The sequence below is a fragment of the Coloeus monedula genome (genome assembly GCF_965178545.1).
Source record: "Coloeus monedula genome assembly, chromosome: W".
NCBI classification, from domain to species: Eukaryota; Metazoa; Chordata; class Aves; order Passeriformes; family Corvidae; genus Coloeus; species Coloeus monedula.
In genome coordinates, this window is record NC_138821.1 from 14,347,153 (window position 1) to 14,359,377 (window position 12,225).

Below are 12,225 nucleotides of genomic sequence, written 5' to 3' on the forward strand. Positions count from 1 at the left end.
ACCGACCAGTTGGGAGCTCCTGATGCAGCAACCAGACAAAAGCACACCAGCTCTCCTGCCCTGGAAGACACCTAGGATGGATAGAAAACACAGTTATGGACTAAATGAACTCAACAGACATCTTGGGGGACAGCCACTGACTACTGAAATGTTACCTGTGCTTGTGTATAATTATATATATGTATATAGGTATAAGAACTGAGCATGACAGATGGTATAGAATACGGACTGACTTGTCCAGGTTGCAGAGAGGGGGTGGAGTTTAGAGCTATGGGTGTGTGGCTATGTTACTGTTTGTGCCGGTTTGGCCAAATTTAGAAATATATCCCCTGAGAAGGCAGGTTACAAACCACCCCTCCCCCCACAAGGTTCAGCAAAAAATAAATTTTCCTCGAAAGAAAGTGAAAGAGATAAAAACAATTTATTTAACAAACACACGGGAAAAGGAAAATAATGCTAAATAATAAAATCTCTTGCTGTGGAGGAAAAACCTGGGAAAGTGTTAGTCCTCCCTTTGGTCTCCTCAGAGCTGGGGCTTGGCCCAGGGCCAGGCCCTCTGTGCTCGGTGGAAAGTCCTCCCGATGTGTTCTGATATTGAAGCAGTCCAGCAGAAAGGGGAGAAAATCTGAAATCTCTTCATTGGGGGGGGGGGTGTGGAAGGTATCTTTTCAGCTTTATACTGGCTAGCGCTTGTATTTCAATGCCTTAGAAAGCCTCGAGCAGCCTTGAGAGGTAGCACGGGCGATCTAGCACTTTAATAGCTCTAAAATCGGTACCTGTATCAGCTGCAAAGCAAATACCATCAGCAGAAGCAAAGAGGGAGAAATATAGCTCCCTGCTCGCTCAATTCCCTGCAGTTAGAAGCTTTCAAATGAGACAGACAACCAGAGATGTTCACAGGAAAGTAGCTGAGCTGAGAGAGAGGGCGGAGCCTCCCCTCAACCATCTTTTATTAGGAGAAGGGGAAAGGGGAGGACTGGGGGCGGACCCAGGGTGACCGGCCAATCAGACACTGCTAAAGAGTCTGAGTTACATTTGATTTTGCCCGCGCCTAGAACAAAGGAGCTCGGAGCACATGGGCAGGAGCACGTGTCTTTGGGAGGGGGAGGGGAAGCTCAGAACAGGCAGCAACAGGGGGGGAGGAGGGGGTTGCTGGGATCAGCCCTGCGAACCCCATCTTCTGCCACTGCTGCCCATTCCCTTCCCGTTCCTTTGAGACACGTCTCTGGAATGTGGGTCTGAAAAGCGGCAACAGCCACATGGAACTGTGTTGCTGCCTGTTCCGATCTTCCCTTCCCCCTCCCCAAGACAAGCCAGGACTTGCCTCTGCCATGTGTTCTGAACTCCTTTGTTCCAAGCGCAGGCAAAACCAAATGTAACTCAAACTCCTTAGCAGTGTCTGATTGGCCAGTCACCCCGGGTCCGCCCCCAGTTCTCCCCTTTCCCCTTCTTCGAATAAAAGAAGGGCCTGAGAGGGGGCCCGCCCTCTTTGGCTTTTCATTCCTTCTGCAAACATCTGTATGTTTCTGTCTCTGAAAGCTTCTAATTGCAGGAATTGGGCAACCGAAGACTATATTTCTCCCTCTTTGCTTCTACTGGTGATATCAGCTTTGCAGCTACTATTTGCCGCTTTTAGAGCTACTGAAATGCTAGATTGCCCGTGCTACCTCTCTAGGCTGCCCAAGGCTTTCTAAGGCATTGAACTACGAGCCTAGCTGGTAAAAAGCTGTGAGTATTTCCACAGAACTGAGCCCAGCACAGCAGTCTGAAGTGGAGGCACAGTGCGGATGATCTAGCTTTCATGGGTTTGCCCACTGTTGTTTTCCATTCACTCAGGGATGGGGAGAGCCAGTTGCAGGTGATGCCTTCAAAATCTAGAAGCAAAACAACATACTTTCAAGACAATAGTAATATAGGAAGTAATATAAAAGCAGGTCTTTAATTGGAGGTCTCCAGGTGCAAATATGGCAAAATGTACATGTGATACAGGGCAAGTACAGTTTTCTAAGTAGCAAATTAGCACAATTTACAAGAATCCCCAATTAGAAGTACAGTTAATGAAGTAATTCCCCCTCTTGGTTCAACCTCTTCTGAAGCCTCCCCTCCTTGCTACTAGATCTACCTTGTTTATGTCTAATACATGGGAAAGTGTCTTGGGAAGGTAGCTCATCCTTGCTTCCCAGAAGAAGATTAAAACAGGCCTTCAGAAATTTGTTTGTCTAATAGGAAAAATACTGGAGTTAGCTAGGAACTATATAACTATACAATAATAGTCTGCAGAGCTACAAATATATATGAATAATATATAAAGGAAAAATCATTTTGGCATCACAGGGATCGCCTACCATCTTGTCTTTGTCCGGGAAAGCCATGTGGCACTAGATGCAGGAATGGCCACTATCTTTTCTTTGTCCCAGGGGGCCATGTGGACACAACCTATGGGGAGTCTCTACCATCTTGTTTTTGTCTTGGCAGCCACGTGGAACTAAGTTGAGGTAGTAAACACCTCTTGTGTATTAAGCACCTTCTCTTTTTGTATACTTTTGCTATTAATGCTGCTGCTGTTACTGTGTGTTTCTTATTCCATTGCTGCTTGCTTTCAGTAAATTGCTATCTTAACCTATAGTCTCCGCCTTTGTCCCTCTCTCACCAGAGGGGATGGGGGGAAGGGAAGTGGCTTATTTGGAGTTTAGTTTCTGGCTAGTGTTAAACCACCACAGCATTATAGTAAAGTAATAGTGTCTTTGAGATACTCTGCTGTACATTATTAGTTTTGCAGTTTTTGTACAGGTTTTTTTCCTGAAAAATAGCTCTCAGACTCCAGATGTATACTCTGTCAGCTTGAGGACACAGTATGTCTTAGATGTAGATAAAAAATACACTAAGTCATCCTGAACAAAAAATTTTGAGAATTAGGAATTGTGTATTTGAGGCAATTCAAATCAAGGTTTGCAATAAGCTTTAAGTTTGTACTGCAATAAGAAAAAAATTGGTTTAATTTTGTGCTACTGAGTAAGGAAGACAGGATTATCTTTTCCTTAAATATTTAACAATCTGTTCTACTTTTCTTAAATGTCACAGGAGTCTAATACCAAATTAGTGATGGTAGAATGAGATGTGAGGGAGCAAAAGAAAGAAACAGGTTTTTTGCTGTCGCTATCACCATTTTCTGCTTCTCTACCCACTTTAAACTGCCAGTAGTTCTATGTATGATAGAGGTGATTCTTAAGAGGTTTAAAGATGATTTCACCTGAATTTTAGCATTAACAAATCTCACCAATTTTATATAGTGCACTGTGTAAAAGTGTTTTTCATCTACAAGTTTCTGAATAATACCTTACACATAAACAGCACTTAAAAATTTTTTTTGTGTCATAATGGTAATCCAGTGACGGCACAGAAGCATGGAAAGTAAACTTCAGGGCTGAAGTGAAGCAAACTTTTGTAGCATTGGTTCTGAAAAGAAACATCCTTCGCGTTCAAATTCTGGCACGTGACCAAGCTTCACACATCAGAAAAAGTATATGCAATATTTGCCACTCTTGACAAATTAATTGTAATTTTGGAAAAATGTTTAATATTTGAAAAATCACACTTTGCTTAAAATCGTTTCAAACTGGGCTGCAAGAGGTGCTGGTTTGCATGTGGTTTGCTTTTGAATGAGTTACATATTCAGAAATGAATTCAACTTTTTCTCAGTACTTTCTTTTCAAATCTGCTAAGAAATTCTTGCTATTGGCCCTTTTTAAGAATTAATTTATTAGGAAAACTGGGTTTTCAAATGTTTATTTCTCTCTGGGCCAGTATTTATCACATTCTGCCTTTCCTGCTCTATTGGGTTTGTATGGCCAACCTTTGGTAGTGGAGAGGCTACAGGGGTGGCTTCTGTGAGAAGCTACTGGAAGCTTTGTCCATGTCCAGCAGAACCAATGCCAGGCAGGTCCAAGATGGACCTACCTCTGGTCAAGTCTGGGGTAATTAGAAATGGTGGTAACGCCTCTGTGATAACATATTTAAGAAGAAAAAGAAAGTTATTGTGTGTGGGAAACAGAGAAGCAGAAACTTCCACAGGCATTAATGAATTTGATTTACAGCCCTGGAAAAAGCTTGGGTTGATGTAGTGGCAAAGATATACAGACTTTAAGCAGAAGAATTATAAACCTGTGTTTCTATAGTTATAAGTAAGAATATGTATTGGGTGATATGGTGAAGGGTTTTTAGGTATAGTAATGTGATTTCATAGCTTAGCTAAGAATTTAGATGTTATAATAGAAGTATATGTGTGTACGTGAGCTAGCAAGTTATTGGTTGTGGAACAGACGCAATGCAGTAAAAAGTACCAAAGGTGACAGGTTATAAAGTCAAAACAAAGTTTCATGTTAATTGCTTATTGGACCAAAAAGTTATAAATTGCCATGTAACTCTGAAACTTGTGACTTTCTCAACGATGGCGACTTGTTACTAAATCACGGTCTCTGAGACTGATGCCTTGCTTGCTTTTTAAGTAATAAATTGTGATAACCGTGATCGTTCCATCTCTTTGTTATAAATGTATTGTGATGTTGGCTTTTCGCATGTTATATAATGTTGGAGAAACTTTGCCTAGGTACTATGATGTAATGCATGGTATAGAATGTCTATTGTTTATGTAGTCAGTTTGGAGAAGGTGGGCAGAGAGAGAGAGAGAGTCTTCACATTCCTGGAGTATCTTATCAGAGAAAAAGAAGACCCAAAACCAGAGAGAAGAATTAATGGAGGGAGCAGAGACGGAATGGAGCCAAAGAGGAAGATAAGGCTGATGGGATGATACATAGAAACTCCAAAGAATTCATGAATTATGCATGATGGTGATGAATATGCAATAAGTGATGTACTTTTAAACACCATATTTTGGAAGTAAAAGTGTGCCTTTGGATCTCTGCTAAAGCACCTGGCTGTAATGCTCTTTTTGCTGTTGTCTCCTAATTGTCCCTTTTATTAAATTTTTCTTAAAATTTTACTAAGAGTGAACCTCATTTTTCACAATTTGGTGGCCTGTACGGGAAATAGACCTCACCTCTGAGATCTCCCGGGGAACCCAGAGCAGGGGGGCACCTTCGCCGGCATTTTGGTGGCCTCACTTTGTGTTTCCCGACGTGGTCAGGGGGGTTTGCATGTCAAACACCCAGAGGACAAGAGAGGAGACAATAAAGCAAAAAGAAAGGGAAGAAAAGGCTCCCTAAGATACCACAGTAGTTAAACATATAAAAAGCTTGTGCATGAAGACTCAGAGATAGGTGAGTATTTTTTCTTTCCTCTTTTTTCTTGGGGGGAGTGGATATGGGGGATGAAAGTGTCTGTATGAGACGCAGGCTGGTTACCCCCAGACCTGCGAAATGAGTGAGGAGCTTCTGAGGCTGCATTTCTGCTCTCCCACAAGGGAAGCAGTCAGTAAAGAGGCGAAGCGAAAGATAAAAGGAATGAGAGAACCCCCGGTTTAAATGGGACTGGGTTTCAGGGGAGGGATTGGATCCCTTGAAGGAGGGGAGTAGAGTTTCCTAGTACAAACCATGAGGAAACAAGACAAAAAGTAAAAGAGCCCCTAAAGATTTGCCAGGTTGAGGATTGGATCCAAGAGATTTAGGTTTTGAGACTGCCAGATTGAGGATTAAAAATTCCATGAAATCCGGGCTTAATTCTGCTAAATTGAGGATGACTCCAAGATATTTGGGTTTTAAGACTGCTGGATTGGGGATTAAAATTCCAAGAAATCCAGGCTTAATTCTGCTAAATTGAAGATAAATCCAAGATACCTGGAACATTGGGCCCAGGGGTGAATATTAGCCATCAATTTGAAATTAAAAGGTACCTTAATCTTGTGTGGTTGTGACTGATAGTGCTTGAGAAAGAGAAATTGAAACAATAAAAAGGAGTGAGTGAGAATGAATGAAAATGTATGTGATAGAAATGTTAAACCCTGAAATATAACTTTCTTTTCTGGAGGGAGGCATATTTTATTAAGAGGAGGGAACTTTTGTATTCTAGGAGAGGAAAGGGGAAAGAGGGAGTGGGGTCCGAACTGTTGTTTGTCTTGTTGGTTTTTTTATTTAAAAAAAAAAAAAAAAAGTGGGAAACAAAGGCCTGGGAAGGATAGATAAGATTCTGAGAAAATGGGACATAAAACTAGTAAGCAAGAGTCAGGAAATAAAAAAGGGAATAGAGGTGTGCCAGCAGAGATACCCCAGGAAAGCCCTCTGGGAGTTATGTTAGCTAACTGGAATACAAACCCAAGTACAAGATAAAAAAAGAGCAAAGTCAAAATGATACAGTTTTGTACGTTAGATTGGGCCAAGAAGGAAATAAGATCTGACCATGTTTACTGGCCCAGATATGGTTCTTTTGAAGTTTGGATCTGTCGGGCTTTACAAGTATTTGTAAATTCAAAAGAGCCCTTTAACACAAAAGAAGGCAAGTATGCTTCATGCTGGGTCGGAAGCATAGAGCCTAAGGGGATAAGAATTTTTAAGTTGTCAGAGACCCAAGAAAAGGAGAAAAAGGAAAACAAGAAAGAGAAGGGCTGGGACCCCCTGGAAGCATTGCCCCCTCCATTCCCGTTTGTTCCCCAAGCTCAGGCTCCTGTTGCACCACCCGCAGCTGCACCGCCGGTCTTGGGGCCCGACGTCCCGCTCATCCTGGCTCTTATGGCACCACCCACTTGTCCCAGCAGCGGCGGCTCTGCCCTGGTGTTCCTGCCACCCCCTCCAACCCCTTCGGGTCCGGCGGCAGCCCAGCCCACCGCTTTTGAGGTCCCGCCCCTCCCTAGCCCGGGTATCTGTTCCGCGGCATCCCAGCCCGCCACTTTTGGGGTCCCCCCCCTTGCCCCTGCCCCAGCCCTGGTGGCGGCCCCGGTCCCGGCTCCGGCCCCGGTTTCGATGTCCGCCGCCATTCCACCAGTCCCTGCCGCTGCTGCATTGTCTGCCACGGCTCCACTGAACCCGGCTTTGGCCCCGTGGACCGCGTGCAGAGTCCATGCTAAACTCTGGTATCCGCCGGAAGAACTTGTCCCCTTGGCGGTTCCGGTGGCAGTCCCCACCTACGCCCCCCCACTCCTGGAGGAATCAGCTTCGGAAAGGACTCCCACCTCCTACCCCCACTCCCTCGCCTGCACTGTTCCCCTGGCAATGACCGCTTCTGCTGTTCCTCTTAAAGACAAAGCAAAACACCAAAGTACAGGGAGCTCAGTTACAGAACAGCCGTCTCCCGACACCCCCCAAGACAGGAAAGAAGTATCATAAGAGAAAAAGGACACAAAAATTGGGATGGGGACTAATACTTCCACTCCAAACAGGAGGATCAGGACTATTTCAGTCTGAGAGCTCTCATATTCTGGCCTTAGCCTGTGATTTATTTAAAAAGGAGGAGGAATTGCCACTTCCAACAGTCCCATACCATATACCCTGTCTGATTCATCCCAATACTGGACATGCTAGCTGGATTAAATGTAAATGTCTAAACTGTAAAAAATATTGGTATTGTAGTTCACTAAATAGTAACTTTGCTTTGTGGATGGGAATTGCTAGTGCCTGTTGAATGGGAGATACCCGAGGAACAGTGGGAAGCTACAATTAAGAAGCGTCAAAAGCAATTTTCCTGGAAAATAGTGAAAATGAAGTGACGAGGAAATAGAGGGCAAGACCGAATTGACCACTGTACCTGCCACCAAGAAGATCATAAACCCCTGCTGTGGGTAGCAACCCCATAGACATGGGAGGTGGAGGTATAAGCCATATCGGACCTCTGTTATTCCTTTATCTGTCACTCCTTTTTTGTCTCTTCCCTCTGGGGATACTGACAAAGCCATGCCATAGGTGTTACCGAAAGCTGTATATGGAAAAACACCAAGGTTCTTTTTCATTGCATATACCCATGTCAACAGTCACTGTTATAACCCATCCACATTAGGAACAAGTGGTAGCAGGTTAGGAAGTAAATGTCCAAAAGGGGAAAGATGGATTTGTTTCCCATATATTGTTGGGAATAAAGTCTCAGGCTTAGTAAAATAACCAAATTGGTCAGGCATTAGAATTACTAGCTAGCCAACAAAGCCAAACAAGACCTGTGGTTAATCAAAATAAGTTAGCTTTAGACTATCTATTGGCTGAAGAAGGAGGTGTTTGTGGAAAATTTAATACATCAGACTGTTGTTTGAAGATAGATGACCATAGGGATGCCGTCCTAGATATAGCCAAAAATATCAGAAAAATAGCCCATGTACTGGTCCAAAAGTGGGAATCCGCACTAAAACTTAGCTGGTGGGATAATGTATTGGGAATAGAATGGTGGAAGAAGCTAGGTTTCTTCCTTTTATGTGCCACCTCAGGCTTGATATTTCTTCCTTGCTTGGTCCCCTGTTTTATTCGATTAATATCTACCGTGGTCTAAGGCATGCAAATAGTACCAATGCCTGTGGAATCAAAATTGGCTACATGTGGAACGGCACAAAAGATCATAGTGTTGAAGAAGAAAAATTATATCAAAGACCCCCTTGAAGAAGTAAGGTTGATTTGTGAAAAAAGAAAAGTGCGCAAATTAGTAAAGTGTCATAGGTTAGCAAGGTGAGTCTCAGAAGTGATGTTCTTCTTACAGCTTCCTCTATGACCTGATAGAACCTATCAGATGGCCAGTTTGAATATGGACAATTCTTTAAGCCACTTAAAGTTGTGACAGCCTCTGTGATACTCTTAAGAATAGACAAACTCCCCCCCCAAGCTCTCTCTCGTTTCCGGTGCAGGGACAGGTGGCTGCGGGGCCCAAGTAGGGGCCAGTGGGCCCGGCCCCTGCTCGAGCCAGGCCGGGCTGGGCAACGGCTCGAGGATGACCCCCCCAGGAGGGCTGTGGGCAGCCAGGGCGGCTCGGAACCCCCTCCCCGCCCCCCCCCCGCCCCCCCCCCCCCCCGGCCAAGATTTCAGCGAAAAGCGGCACCGCTGTCCGGCAGAAGTCAGGTTACCAACAGCGATAAGACACATTCCAGCTGCAAGGCCGAGGTGAGATTAACCCTTTTATTGCTGTGAAGAGCTGAAAACCTGAGGGAAGAGAAAGAGGAGATGCTTAAAGCTGAAAGTCTGTTGTGAAGCTATGATATATCAGAGTACCCGTTGTAATTTCATGAAGATATGGGGGGTGGAGTGTTCAACTTGTGAGCAAAAGCACCTGCGCTGAGATAGGCAGATGTTGACGCAGCTGTAATTTCATGAGAAGTTTGGGCAGGGAGAGATGGACCAGATGAGGACTTTTGCTCCAAATGGGAAAGGAGAAAACCTCAGTTCCTAGAGATGCTCCCAGAGATAGTCCTAAAGATGACGATGAGGAGGAAGCTTTGCTCCCAGGGAAGGAGGAGGGCCTCTGTTCTTAGAGATGAAATGCTCCCAGAGATGGGTGAAGAGAACTTTTGTTTCTGAATGGCTCAGCCTTAAAATTGTACCCCAAAAACTTCGAGTGGACCCTCGAAAGCAGTTGCGGGAAAAGCTGCAAGTCGGGGGAAGGGACTTGCATGCGAGCAGAGAGACTCCTCTTCCTAAATGGACTGAACAATATTTGGAAGTGGGCAGCTGTCTCATTGTGATAATGTTTTCATAGCATGAGCAAGAGAGGCTCTTCTTTCTAAATGGACTGAACAAGGTTATTATGGAAGTGGTAAACAGACTGAACATCTGAAGGGTTGTCTTTTTACATTGTCAGTGGGAGAAGGGAGGAAGGTGGGGGGAGGAGGAGAGTTCTGAAGGTATGGTATAATTTTTTTCCCCCTCTTTTAGGTCTGTTAATAAACTTCTTTATATTCTTTCAAGTTTGGTGCCTGCTCTGCGTTTCTCCTAATTCTTATCTCACAGCAGATAAACAGTAATGAGTATTTTGGACCAAACCACTACATAAAGGCTAGAAAACAAGGGATACTGCTCAAGCCAAATGATCTGTAAAAAAAAAAGAAAATGGAGGTATTGTTATAAATGTATTGTGATGTTGGCTTTTCGCATGTTACTTAATGTTGGAGAAACTATGCCTAGGTTCTATGACGTAATGCATTGTTGGTGTGACCCAGCCCACTGCGGGGCCGGGGCAGTGTGATGCCAATCAATCTCAGCCCATCCCCTGGATCGAGTTTCCTGAAGAGGCAGACTCAGTGGGTGGGTTGGGGGGTGGCTCAGAAGCCTAAGCCGCATATCCCCTGGGCGGTGCCCGGGTACAAGCCGCCTCCCCTGGTTCGGGAAAATTCTCGGTTACTCAGTTGTTCACTGGTTCTCTGTTATAACTCCCGCCTCTCGGTTTCCCCCAGTGGTTCTTGTTAAATTGTATCCTCCCCCGGCTTGTAACTAATTGGTTGTTTTCCCCTTTCAACGTGGTTTTCAAACTCTCTATAAAACTGAGGACAAAGCTCGGGGAAGCTTCCCATCGCATTCCATCCCTTCCGAGCTTGTTCGGGTTGCGAAAATTCTAACATTAAACCTGCTAGAAGCCAGACCAGAACAGCCTCTCTCCTCTGTCTCTGAGCTAACGTGAGCCGGTACTATCGGCTCCTGCCGTGTTCCCTCTGCTGAGAAGCCAGCCAGCGCGCACAGCAGCGCCTATTCTGATGCTGAAGTCGCTTCTGTGACGCACAGAAGTAACGCAGCTGGACTCTCTCTGACCAAGGGCTCGCCAGAGCTCGTGCTACGAGCACAAGTACTGCGTTAGGTTGGCACACCAAGCATGGGGCTCACGCGAGTGGATCCCTGCGACGTTGTGGCTGTCGGTGGACAATAAGAAGCAGCGACTTTGGACCTGCCGACGCCTGTCGGTGCAGCCCACTCTGTTTTAGGAGCGGTGCCCTGAGGGAAGGCTGCTAACTCCCACTGATACTGCACTGAACTGACTTTGGAGAGCAGCCGTGCTTCGGAGAACCCCACCTGTGCATTTTAGTTTGGTGATGAGCGGAAAAAAACTCCACTACTAAAGTAGTAGTAAAGTAGGTATGTTTAATTCCAGCTGGGACGCAAGGGGATCGCTCCTCCAAAATCATGCGTGCCGACAGCTGCATTCAGCTCGGTATTTATCGGGTTACAAGTTCCATATTCATTAAGTTTCGCAACACGCTTATACATATTCATCACCTAGCCCCGCCCAGCCTCGCTTCGTATTATAATGAACCCAAAAGTCATTTACATCCGCGTTGCGCTTGCGCAGTGTTGTTTGGTGTTTTTTGGTAGGGGTCTCCGAGGGTCTTTGATGAAGGCAAGAGATCTTCCTCGTCCTGAACTTTTCACCTTTCTCCCCCGCGCATGCTCTTTTGTACCCCTGGCCTTTGAGACTGGTTTGAGCTAGTTCGCAGGATTTCTGTCTGAGACTCCCCCTGGTTTTATCAGAGGTCTCTTATCTTTTCTTCCTGCCCTGGTATGCTGACCAAGCTGGATGCATCGTTCCTGACAAACTAATTCTCCTGCTTCCCATCCCCCTGATTCATTGGGACCGGACGCCTTTTAACTGATTTCTGAAACTTGTGTGAGTATCCGCTGTCCCTGATATTTGGTTTCTTTTTTCCTTTTGCGGGTGGCGGGCGGAAGAAGTGCTGAGAGAGAGATGGGATCAAAACTCTCTCAGCCCCAAAGAGAGGTTTTTCTCCAAGTTGCGAAATTCCTTTCAGTTACTGGTTTTAAATTTTCAAAGGGTCTGTTAAAACAGTTTGTTCACTGGCTTTTCTTTCACCTTCCTCAAGTGTCTCCTGCAAATTTAAAATCTCCTGCCTTCTGACAGGCTGTGGGGGATAAGATTACTGATTTAAAGCGAAAGGGAGATTCCTCTGGAGAAAAATTCTTTCCTCTAGTTCTAGTCCTTCGGAACTTGCATAAAGATCAGAAAGTAAAAGAAAAGCACAAATTGCCTCACAGTTCTTCCCATATCCCTCCTTCCTCCCCTCCTGCTCCTCATCCCACTTCCCCTTCGTTGGAAAAACCGAATGGGGTGATATGCCCAGAGGCACAGAGTTGCTACCTTCTCTCTGACCCCTCTCAGTCTTTTCAGCCACCCTGTCGAGTTAGCCCCGGCCAGGCTGCCTTGACCCCTTCCCAAACTCCGTATCCCTCGCCCTCTTCCCCAGTTGTAAGCCCAGAAAACTGTTCTAAATGCTGTTTGCCATTGTCCCCCCCCACTTCACGTGGCTGAACAATGGCGCTGACCGCATGGCACAGTTCACCCCTCCCCCCTCTTCTTCCCAAA